We start from the raw sequence: 12,286 nt of genomic DNA, 5'->3' as shown, positions 1-12,286 counted from the left end.
AGGGACCTTATGAGGATTGGCAGCAACAAATTGCATATGATCCTGGCGTATACTCACAAATTGCTGTAGATGCGGTTAGGGCATGGAAGACTTTACAAGGACATGGAGGTTTACAAGGTCAATTATCTAAGATAATACAAGGAGCTAATGAACCTTACGCTGAATTTGTAGATAGGCTTATTCAAACAGCTACCAGAGTTTTTGGGAATACAGAACAAGCAATGCCATTAATAAAACAACTGGCTTATGACCAAGCGAATCGTTGGTGCAGAGATATCATTAGACCATGGAAACAGGAAGATTTAAACACATATATTAAATTATGTAGAGACATTAATGAACAAGAGCAAGTCATGGCAGCTGCAGTAAAACAGGCTTTAGATGCCAGAGACATTAATGAACAAGGGCAAATTGTGGCAGCTGCAGTAAAACAGGCTTTATATACCAGGCCAAGAACATGCTACAATTGTGAACAAACAGGACATTTTAAAAGGAATTGCCCCATAGGAGGAGGGTTTAACAAAACTAGGTATCAAAGGAGTAGAATACCGGGTATTTGCCCACGATGCCGTAGAGGGAGACATTGGGCTAATGAATGCCGTTCTCAAACCACCATAGAAGGTACTCCATTACATTGGGCTAATGAATGCCGTTCTCAAACCACCATAGAGGGTACTCCGTTATCAAAAAACGAACAAGGACAAGGTGTTTATCCACAATATCGTGGACAAAGGCATTGGGCTCCGTTGCCAAAAAATGGACAGGGGGCCCCAATGCTCCGGGGCCCCAAACCACAAATATACGGAGCAGTGGAGGAACCCAGCAACCACATCAGGGTAGTGACCAGGACACATTGTCCATCAGATCCCTCATCAGACAAACCAGAGGGAGCGCAGGGTTGGACATCTGCGCCTCCGCCAGATCAGTACTAACTCCAGAGATGGGAGTTCAAATCATTCCCACAGGGGTAAAAGGACCTCTTCCCAAAGGAACAGTAGGCTTATTATTGGGACGCAGCTCTTCTACTCTAAAAGGACTTTTGATAAGTCCTGGGGTAATTGATCCCGATTATGAAGGTGAAATAAAAATTATAGCCAGTTCTCCAAAGGGTATATCAGTAATTTCACCAGGAGACAGAATAGCACAGTTACTAATAATACCAAGCTTACATGATAAATTTTCCAGTCATGCTGTAGAAAGAGGTTCCAAAGGATTAGGCTCCACAGGTGTAGATTGGGCTATGCTTTCTTTAAATTTAGATTCTCGCCCCGTGCTAAAACTAAATATTCAAGGACATGAATTTAATGGGCTACTGGATACAGGTGCAGACCTTAGCATCATCTCTCGTCAAGAATGGCCAAAACATTGGCCATTACAACAAGCCACTCAAACGCTTCGAGGCCTAGGAGTGGCGACTAATCCCGATAGAAGCGCAATGGTATTAGATTGGAAGGATCCTGAAGGATGTGAAGGAACTATACAACCATATGTATTGGATCATCTTCCCATAAATTTATGGGGACGAGATGTCTTAGATCAATTAGGTTTGACATTAACAAATAATATCAATCAAAATGCACCCACTATTATGGCTAGACAAGGTTTTAGGAAAGGAAAAAGATTAGAAAAACAAGAACAAGGTATAGCAGCACCAATACAAATAGATCAAGGAACAGACAGACATGGGTTGGATTTTCACAAAGGGCCACTGAGACAATAAAAATTACATGGAAATCAGAAAGACCAGTGTGGGTTCCTCAGTGGCCCCTGACTAAAGAAAAGATACAAGTAGCCCATGACCTGGTCAAACAACAATTAGCGGAAGGACATATACAACCTTCTGTATCTCCCCATAATACTCCCATTTTTGTCATCAAAAAGAAATCTGGTAAATGGAGATTATTTCAAGACTTAAGAGCCATTAATAATGAAATGGTCATTATGGGACCTGCTCAATCGGGGATTCCTCAATTGTCTGCTTTGCCAAAAACTTGGTATGTTTTAGCTATAGATATTAAAGATTGTTTCTTTTCAATTCCAATTCATCCTGAGGATAGTCCACGTTTTGCATTTACTATCCCTGCACTGAATCATGAAGGTCCCGATCAGAGATATGAATGGAAAGTACTCCCTCAAGGGATGGCTAACAGCCCAACTATGTGTCAAATTTATGTTAACAAAGTAATCCAGCCACTTAGAAATCAAAATCCTGAACTACAAATATTTCACTATATGGATGATGTATTATTAGCACACAAAGCTAAAAACACATTGCTAGAATGTTATGCCGCACTTACAAATTTATTAAAAAATTATAATCTAGAGATAGCAATAGATAAAGTACAATTAAATTTTCCAATTAATTATTTAGGAGTTCTATTATCCTCAACCATGGTCCGTCCACCAAAAATTCAAATACGAGTAGATCAACTCAAATCACTTAATGACTTTCAAAAGTTATTAGGAGACATAAATTGGATAAGGGCTTATCTAGGTATTCCAACAGGAGAATTGGGACCTTTATTTGATATCCTAAAAGGTCCATCAGATCCAAATTCACCCCGAATGTTAACGCCTGAAGCAAGAAAGGCATTAAAAATCATTGAAACATATATGGAAAATATGCATTTGGATAGAATTGATATAAGTTTGCCTTTATTATTTATTGTACTACCAACAAAAGATATTCCTACAGGAGTATTTTGGCAAGAAGGTCCATTATTATGGATACATTTATCTTATTCTCCTAACACTATTCTTACTAGGTATCCTGAGGCTGTAGGACAATTAATACTCAAAGGAATAAAAACAGCAAAGGGAGTATATGGAATTTCTCCCAATAAAATTATTACTCCATATACTATGAATCAAATTGATGAATTAGCTAATGAGTTAAATACTTGGGCAATAATCATGTGCAAATCTAATGTTTCATTTGATAACCACTTACCATCTAATCCTTTATTGTCTTTTTGGTCATTGCATCCTGTAATTTTTCCAAAAATGACAAGGAAAACACCTATCATGAATGCTCCAAATATATTCACTGATGGGTCAAATAATGGTACAGCAGCAATAGTTACACCTGATCAAACTTTTACATTTTTAGTACCCAAACAATCATCTCAAAAGGTAGAGCTTAATGCAGTATTACAAGCTTTTGTGATGTTTAAAGATTCTGTATTTAATTTATTTTCTGATAGTCAGTATATAGTTAATGCTATAGTATCCCTTGAAGATGCTGGTAGGATTTCCCCTTCTTCTACTGTTTTCTCTTTGTTTTCCACTATACAAAGTTTAATCTGGGACAGAAAAGATCCATTCTTTATAGGACATATCAGGGCACATACAGGATTGCCTGGAGCCCTTAGTTTGGGCAATGATTTAGCAGATAAAACTACACATGACATACATATTTTCTCTACACTAGAAGAAGCTATAAATTTTCATAAAAGGTTCCATGTCAATGCAAATGCTTTAAAAAGTGTTTTAAAATAACTAAGGAACAAGCTAGACAAATAATAAAATAATGTGAAAACTGTCTGACCTTTTTACCACAAGTTAATCTTGGAGTCAATCCTAGAGGATTGATACCTAACCATATTTGGCAGATGGACGTCACACACTTGCCAGAATTTGGAAAATTAAAATATTTGCATATTACAGTTGATACTTCTTCTGGATTTTTGATGGGCTCCCTTCATGCCGGAGAAAAAACTAAAGATGTTATAGCTCATTGCTTACAAAATTTTGCCACTGTGGGCATTCCAAAACAGTTAAAAACAGATAATGCCCCTGGTTATACTTCTACCTCTTTTAAACAATTTTGCTCATCATTTGGCATTACTCATATAACAGGAATCCCATACAATCCACAGGGACAAGGCGTAGTTGAAAGAGCTCATCAAACTATTAAAATGTACTTATTAAAGCAAAAAGACGGAATTGGGAAGGGGTATATATTCCCCAAAGATAAACTTAAAATAACCCTTTTTACTCTAAACTTTTTAAATTTGGATTCATCAGGACTTAGTGCTGCAGAAAGGCATATGTGTCCAAAAAATGTACATAAGCCCAAGGTACTTTGGAAAGATATTCTAACAGGACAATGGAAAGGTCCTGACCCAGTAATTGTCTGGAGTTGGGGGTCTGTTTGTGTGTTTTCACAGGAAGAACAGCAGCCGATTTGGATTCCAGAGAGATTAACTAAAGCGATTTCTACAGACCAAAAAGAAGATGATTTGGCTCAAATCCATAACAGCTGATATCCAAAACTCCAATTTGGCTATCCTTACATCTGCGACAGAACCAGGATGCTTTTTTCAATATCTATTTTATTATTGCCCTTTCCCATATCATGAAGTTCTATTTTGTTTTTTGAGCTCATACAGACCTAGGTTAATGTTTTGCTGATCAGTTCTATTTTTTTTTTTTGACTATAGAGTTTTTAAACATTGCAATGGAGATTTCACCTGTAAGAAGTTATAAGGCCTTTACTATTATGTTATGTTTTGTATGTATTATATTATGTGTGCACACTTGTGTTTTGTGTTATATGTTTGAATGTACGTATGTCCATATATCATATATGATGAGCGCTCATGAAAAAATGGATCCAAATATTTTTTTTATTCACGTGATTTAAATGGTTTAATTTAAATTGGGTAAATAACTATTAAGGATTGTTTTAATATGTAAAGAAAAAAGGAGGTTAACAGATCTGTTTGTTTACTTTCACCTTTCCTTTTCATTATATTTAATAATTCTCACCTTACCTTTTCATTATATTTAATAATTCTCTTCAAGACAATGTAAATTGTTAAGAAAATTGTTTTCTTTTAGTGCCTTCTGGAATGTTACATAATTTTTTCTTTAGCCATTATTGCCAGAATTCTTATCTTCATCCCAGTGCCGGTGAAGACAAAGATAAAACTAATCTACAGCTTCTGCAATAGCCATCACTGAACTGCTTGCAGAACTTGCCTAGACTATGTGCAGAACTTGCAGAACTTGCCTAGACTTGCCTAGACTATGCATTGTGAACTATGTGTTGGTGCAGCGACTTGTGGTAGTGTTGGGGTATTTTTGCTGATGATGTCATTGGTGGTACAATTTTTCCAACAAGAGCCATCAGTTGGCTTGGTGTATCTTCCTCCCTTCTGCTTGTCATGACAAAGACCTCTCCACAGGTGTGGCTGTATACTGGACCGGTAGTCAATGACGGGTAAGATCCAATTATAATGGTACCAACCTAAGACAGGAGGCTGACGCCCTGAGGTCAGCTCATCCGAAGACGGGTAAGGACCATATGTAGTATTGGACAACCTAAGGCAGGCATGGTCCCTAAGCCACATGCTTGTTGTTTAAACAGAGAGGGGGAGATGTTGAGAGGCACAGCCAAAGGGGCCCCAGCAAACTTCCAGCTGCCAGCAAACTTTAGACTGCCAGCTGATGATTGGCTCACAGCGGCCCCAGCAACATCTAGCTGATTGGCTCCTCTGCGGTGATGTTCATTGGGCTGTTTCCCTGCCCTTCAGACTGCCAGCTGATGATTGGCTCACAGTGGCCCCAGCAACATCTAGCTGATTGGCTCCTCCACAGAGCTGCTCATTGGGGGACTTCTTTGGCTCCGCCCACACGACCCAGCCAATCAGCCTCAAGAACAGGAGGATTGTGGGAGGTGGTGAGGTTTGTGTGGGGGTGAGAGGCTTGTGGGAAGCCGGTGGTGGCAGTTGGGATCTGAGGGTTTTTTCCTGAGGAGCTGTTTTGTTTGGCATTTGTAGTTCTAAAAATAAAGTTAGTTTCTTTTGACAAGTGGCTCCTGAATTGTGCCCAGCCAGACTGCGGCAAAAGGGTGAGATAGGATCCAATACCATAATACTGTACTTTTATCAATGGACAGATAATCCAGATAAAAATCAACAAAAACCTGAAAGTTGAACTATACTATATATCAAATGGATTTAACAGACATTAACAGGACATTTCATCTAATAGCTGCAGAATACATGTTCCTTTCTTTAGCACATGAAACATTCTCTAGTGTATATGTACATATATTCTCTCTCTCTCCCTCCCTTCCACACACACACACACACACACATACACACACAACCACAAAACAAGCCAACAAATTTTCATAATCATATCATGGCCAGGTATAGTGGTGAATCCCTGTAATCCCAGCAGTCTGGGAGGCTGAGGCATGAGGATTGTGAGTTCAAAGCCAGCCTCAGCAACTTAGCAAGGTGCTAAGCAACTCAGTGAGACCCTGTCTCTAAATAAAATACAAAAAGGGGCTGGGGATGAGACTGAGTAGTCAAGTTCCCTAATTCAATCCCAGATAACAAAATAAATAAATAAATAAAGTAAATAAATCATATCATGTATCATCTCTATCATGAAATAAAAGTAGAAATCGACAACAAAAGAAAGTTTAAAAGCTATCCAATTTCACAGAGACTTAACAAGTTGCTACTTAATGAACAATGAGTCAACTGAAGCAAAGCAAAATTTAAACATTTCTTGAAAAAAATGAAAATGGAAATAAAAAACATTATTGGTAGAAATATTTCAAGAGCCAGGAATGGTGGCACATGCTTGTAATCCCAGCGGCTCTGGAGGTAGGAGGATGGAGAGTTCAAAGTCAACCTCTGCAAAACAGTGGCACTAAACAACTCAGTGACACCCTGTCTCTAAATAAAATACAAATAGGGGGCTGGGGTTGTCGCTCAGCAGTACAGTGCTTACCTAGCGCATGGAAGGTCCTGGGTTCAGTCCTCAGCACCACATAAAAATAAATAAATAAAACAAAGGTATTTTGTCTAACTATAGCTAAAAGAATATTTAAAAAAAGAGAAATATTTCAAATAACCTGACTATGCATCTCAAGGACCTAGGAAAGCAAAATTAAAAGAAGAAAAAATAACAAATATCAAAGTAGAAAGAAATGAGACTAAAAAATTAAAGTAAAAAATAAGAAAATCAGTGAAAGAAAGAGGTGTTTTTTAAGAACATAACCAAAATCAACAAAATTTTAGCTAGACTAACAAAGAAAAAAACAGAGAAGACCCAAGTAAATATTTTTTTTAATATTTAATTTTTAGTTGTAGTTGGACACAATATCTTTATTTTATTTATTTATTTTTATGTGGTGCTGAGGATCTAACCCAGGGCCTTGAACATGCTAGGTAAGTGCTCTATCGCTGAACTACAACCCCAGTCCTACAAGTAAATAAAATTAAAGATGAAAAAGGAGACATTACAGGGCTGGGGATTTGGCTCAAGCGGTAGCGCGCTCGCCTGGCATGCGTGTGGCCCGGGTTCGATCCTCAGCACCACATACCAACAAAGATGTTGTGTCCGCCGAGAACTAAAAAATAAATATTAAAAAAATTCTCTCTCTCTCTCTCTCTCTCTCTCTCTCTCTCTCTCCCCTCTCTCACTCTCTCTTTAAAAAAAAAAAAAAAAAAGAAAAAGGAGACATTACAAATGATATCACAGAAATGCAAAACAGCATTAGAGACTATTACAAATTCATGCCAACAAATTAGTAAACTTAGAAGAAATAGATAAATTTCTGAATACATAACCTATCAAATTTGAATAATGAAGACAGAAAACCCCAACAGATAAATAGTGAGTAGTGATGTTTAATCCATAATAAAGTCTCTCAACAAATAAAGGTCCAGGACTGGATGGTTCCACTGCTGAGTTCTACCAAATTTTTTTTAAATATAATTTTTATACCTTTATTTATTTATTTTTATGTGGTGCTGAGGATCAAACCCAGGGCCTTGCATGTGCTAGGGAAGTGCTCTATCACTGAGCCACAACCTCAGCCCTCTATCAAATTTTTAAGAAAGAACTAATACCAATACTTCTATTCTGTTCCATAAAATTAAATGGAGGGAATTCTTCCAAATTCATTTTATGAGGTGACTATTATCCTGATACTGAAATAACATAAAGACACAGAGAGAGAAACTATTAGCGTGATGTCTCAAATAAAAATAGATGTAAAAGTTCTCAATAAAATACCAGCAAACTGAGTTCAACAGCATATCAAAAAGATCATTCATTATGATTAAGCTAGATTTTGCTCAAGCATATAAAGATCATTAAACATATACAATTCATTTTTTTTAAAGAGAGAGCGAGAGAGAGAGAAGGAGAGAGAGAGATAGAATTTTTAATATTTCTTTTTAGTTTTTGGCGGACACAACATCTTTGTTTGTATGTGGTGCTGAGGATCGAACCCGGGCCACACGCATGCCAGGTGAGCGTACTACCGCTTGAGCCACATCCCCAGCCCAAACATATACAATTCAATAAATTAATTCAATACTTTATATCAACAAAATGATGGACAAAAATCATATCTATTTCTGGAGATGGAGAAAAAGCATTTTAAAAGTATTTTTTTTAGTTGTCAATGGACCTTTGTTTATTTATATGTGGTGCTGAGAACTGAACCCAGTGCCTCACATATACTAGGCAAGTGCTCTACCACTGAGTGATAACCCCAGCCTGAGAAAAAGCATTTTTTATCTACACTGAACAAATTGACTACAGAAGCAACACCTCAATATAATAAAGACTAGCTATAAGAAACCCACAGGGGGGCTGGGGATGTGGCTCAAGTGGTAGTGCGCTCGCCTGGCATGCGCGAGGCACTGGGTTCGATCCTCAGCACCACATAAAAAAAATAAATAAATAAAGATTAAAAAAAAAAGAAACCCACAGAATGGTTGGAGTCGTGGCTCAGTGGTAGAGTGCTTGCCTAGCATGCACAAGGCACCGGGTTCGATCCTCAGCACCACATAAATGTAAAATAAAGATATTTTAAAGCCTTAAGAATAAATATTTTAAAAAGAAACCCACAGAAAACATCATAGTAGCATGATGAATCTGGAATAAGACAGGGTGTGCACTCTCACCACTAATATTCAACATGGTACTGGAAGCAGCTAGAGCAATTGGAAAGACAAAAAAAGAAGAGGCATAACAATAGAAAGGAAGGAAGTCAAATTATCCCTGTTGCAGATGACATGATTCTAATACAAAAAAAACTAAAGACTGAAGGACTATTATAACCAATAAAAAAATCGAGTAAACTTGCAGAATACAAAATCAATTTACAAAAATCAGTAGCATTTTTATACATCAATAACAAGACTGCTGAGAAAGAAAGCATGAAAGGAATCCCATTTATGATAATTACCAAAAAATAAAATACATAGGAACAAATTTAGCCAAGAAAGTAAAAACATCTACCATGAAATTATAAAACTCTGATGAAAGAACTTGAAGGATACATACAAATAAAGAATAGGAAGGACTTACCATGTTCATGGTTTAAAGAATATTGTTAAATTGTTCATATATCTCAAAGCAATTTACAGTCAATGCAATACAAAATACTAATGATATTTTTCACAGAACTAGAAGGGACAATCCTAAAATTTATATGGAAGCACAAAAGACTTCTAATAGCCAAAACAATCTCTCTCTTTTTTTTTTTGGTACTGGGGATTGAACTCAGGGGCATTCAACCACTAAGTCACATTCCCACCATATTTTGTATTTTATTTATTTATGTATTTATTTTAAACATTTACTTTTTAGTTGTAGTTGGACACAATATCTTTGTTTTATTTTTTTATTTTTATGTGGTGCTGAGGATTGAACCCAGGGCCTCGCATGTGCTAGGTGAGCACTCTACCACTGAGCCACAATCCCAGCCCCATATTTTGTATTTTAGAGACAGGGTCTGAATGAGTTGCTTAGTACCTCACTTTTGCTGAGGCTGGCTTTAAACTCGTGATTCTCCTGCCTCAGCCTCCTGAGCCACTGGGACTACATGCGTGCACCACCACACCCAGCTGCCAAAGCAATCTTGAGCAAAAAGAAAGTAAAGGCATAACACTTGACACATACTTGACTTCAAAATATACTACAAAAGTACAGTAACTAAAATAGCACAATACTGGCATAAAAGTGGACACACATACCAATGAATAAGTGAGTGCCCCGAAACATCCCTACACTATAGAGCCAACTAATTTTAAACAAGGGTGCTAAGAATAAACATCGGAAAAAGGAAAGTCTTTTTCATTCCTAGTACTGGGAAAATTAGGTATCCATTTACAGAAGAATGAAACTAGAATCCGTCCTTTTATCACCTACAAAAACAGATCCAAGATGGTCAAAGACCTAAACTGAAACTTCTAGAAGAAAACATAGGGGAAACATAGCAGTGCATTAGAGTAGGTCCGGATTTTTTTTTTTTTTTTTTTTTTACAAAATCTCAAATGTATAGGAAACAAAAGCAAAAATAGACAAATAGAATTTCATCAAACTAAAAAGCTTCAGCAGCAAAGGAAAAATTATCAGAGTGAAGACACATTCTAAAGAATGGGAGAAAATATCTGAAAACTATACATCTGACAAAGGGTTAATACTCAAAATATTAAGGAACTCAAAAGGGAATGACTCAGTTTTTTAAGTGGGCAACAGATCTAAATAAACATTTCCCAAAGAAGATGACATATGGATGGCCAAGATGTGTATGAAAAAATAATCAACATCATCAATCATTAGGAAATGCAAATCAAAACCAGTGAATTATCACCTCAGTCCACTAAGAACAGCTATTATCAAAAGATAGCAAGTGGTGGCGAGAAGATGGGAAAAAGGGAACTCTTGCAAACTGTTGATTAGAATGTAAATTAGTGCAGCCACCATGGAAAACAGTATTGAGGTTCCTAAAAGCTTAAAAATAGAATATGTGTGTGTGTGTGTGTGTGTGTGTGTGTACCTCCCATAGATTTCACACCTGGGTGCATATCCAAAGGAAATGAAATCAGTATTTTGAAAAGACATCTGCATTCCTATGTTTACTGCAGCACTATTCGTAATAGCCAAGATATGGAATCAACCTAAATGTGCATCAACTGATGAATGTGGTATGTATACTCAATAGGATACTAATCAGCCATAAAAAGAATGAAATCCTATTATTTGTAACAACATGGATGAACTAGAATATATTACGTTAAGTGAAATAAGACATGCACAAAAAGATTAGTACTGTATGATCTCATTCATACTTGGAATCTAGAAAAGTTGATTTTGGCCACACATGGGAGAAAGAAAAGCACAAAGAAATAATCTGTTGGATGCAGCAATGAAGAAATGGTTGGAGAAGTAGAACTGGACACCAGTCTGCAGTGGGTTTGACTGGGGAAGGTGAAGAAATGATGTTACACCATTATTTTAAGACCTCTAAGTATTGCCAGGTGCATGCCTATAATTCCAGTGGGTTGGGAGACTGAGGCAGGAAGATTGCAGGTTCAAAGTCAGCCTCAGCAAATTAGTGAGGCCATAAGCAACTTAGGAAGACCCTGTCTCAAAATAAAATAAAAGGGCTAAGGATGTGGCTCAGTGGAAAAGCAGCTCCACCTGGTACCAAAAAAAAATTGATCTCATAAAATTTGAAAGTAAAATGCTGGGAACCAGAGGTTGGGGAAAGTGGGGATTTTTTTGAAAATACGGCACATTACTAGTAAAACTGGTGACATTTGTATAGCCATTTGAAACTATGGATTAGATAACAATATTGTATGAAAAAAGGACATTCTGGTTATGTAAAAGAATGTCCTTTTTCTTTAGTGAATACATAAGGAAATACCTACTGAAGGGGCATCATGTATGCAATTTCTCTCAAATTGTTAAAAAATATTTACACATATAAAAAGAAAAATAATGTATTTTGGTACTATAATTACAACTTTTCTGTAACTCTGAAATTATTTCAAACAGAAATGTTAAAGAATAGTAAGAGTAAAAACAAAAAGAATCAAAACAGTAAGGACAATTGAAAAACAGGAAAAAAAACAGATAAGAAAAAACCCCAATCAATCTAACACGTGTCAGGAAAGAGGAAAAAGAAAACATGGTAAACACACAGCAAAAAAAGATGATAGCAGAAATATATCACACAATAATAATAAAATGAATACATTACACTCACCTATTAATAGATGTTCTGATTGTTTAAAACCGAATAACTCAAGATCTTGCTATATTTTATAAGACACATACCTGAAATAAAATAACTGAGGAAGGTTGAAATTAAGGGAATAGAAAAAGTTATAACAGGCAAACAAATGCTAATCAGAAGAACAGGCAGTGGCAGAGAGTAGTGCCTATCCCAAATGTCCATTCTCACCTTCCTCCTGGTAACAGAATGCCGATTTTTATTCAAGAGAGACCTACCTGAAGT

At 36.6% G+C, this 12,286-nt stretch overlaps 1 protein-coding gene across 4 annotated transcripts in view; it reads right to left on the bottom strand.

Moving 5' to 3' along the window:
- Positions 1-12,286, bottom strand: part of BRCC3 (BRCA1/BRCA2-containing complex subunit 3) — a 55,198-nt gene that overhangs the window by 20,443 nt on the left and 22,469 nt on the right. The gene's annotated exons all lie outside the window — the stretch shown is intronic.

The sequence above is a fragment of the Spermophilus citellus genome (assembly GCF_964194105.1).
Source record: "Spermophilus citellus genome assembly, chromosome: X".
Classification (NCBI taxonomy): Eukaryota; Metazoa; Chordata; class Mammalia; order Rodentia; family Sciuridae; genus Spermophilus; species Spermophilus citellus.
This window is presented reverse-complemented; position numbering and strand designations above follow the sequence as displayed.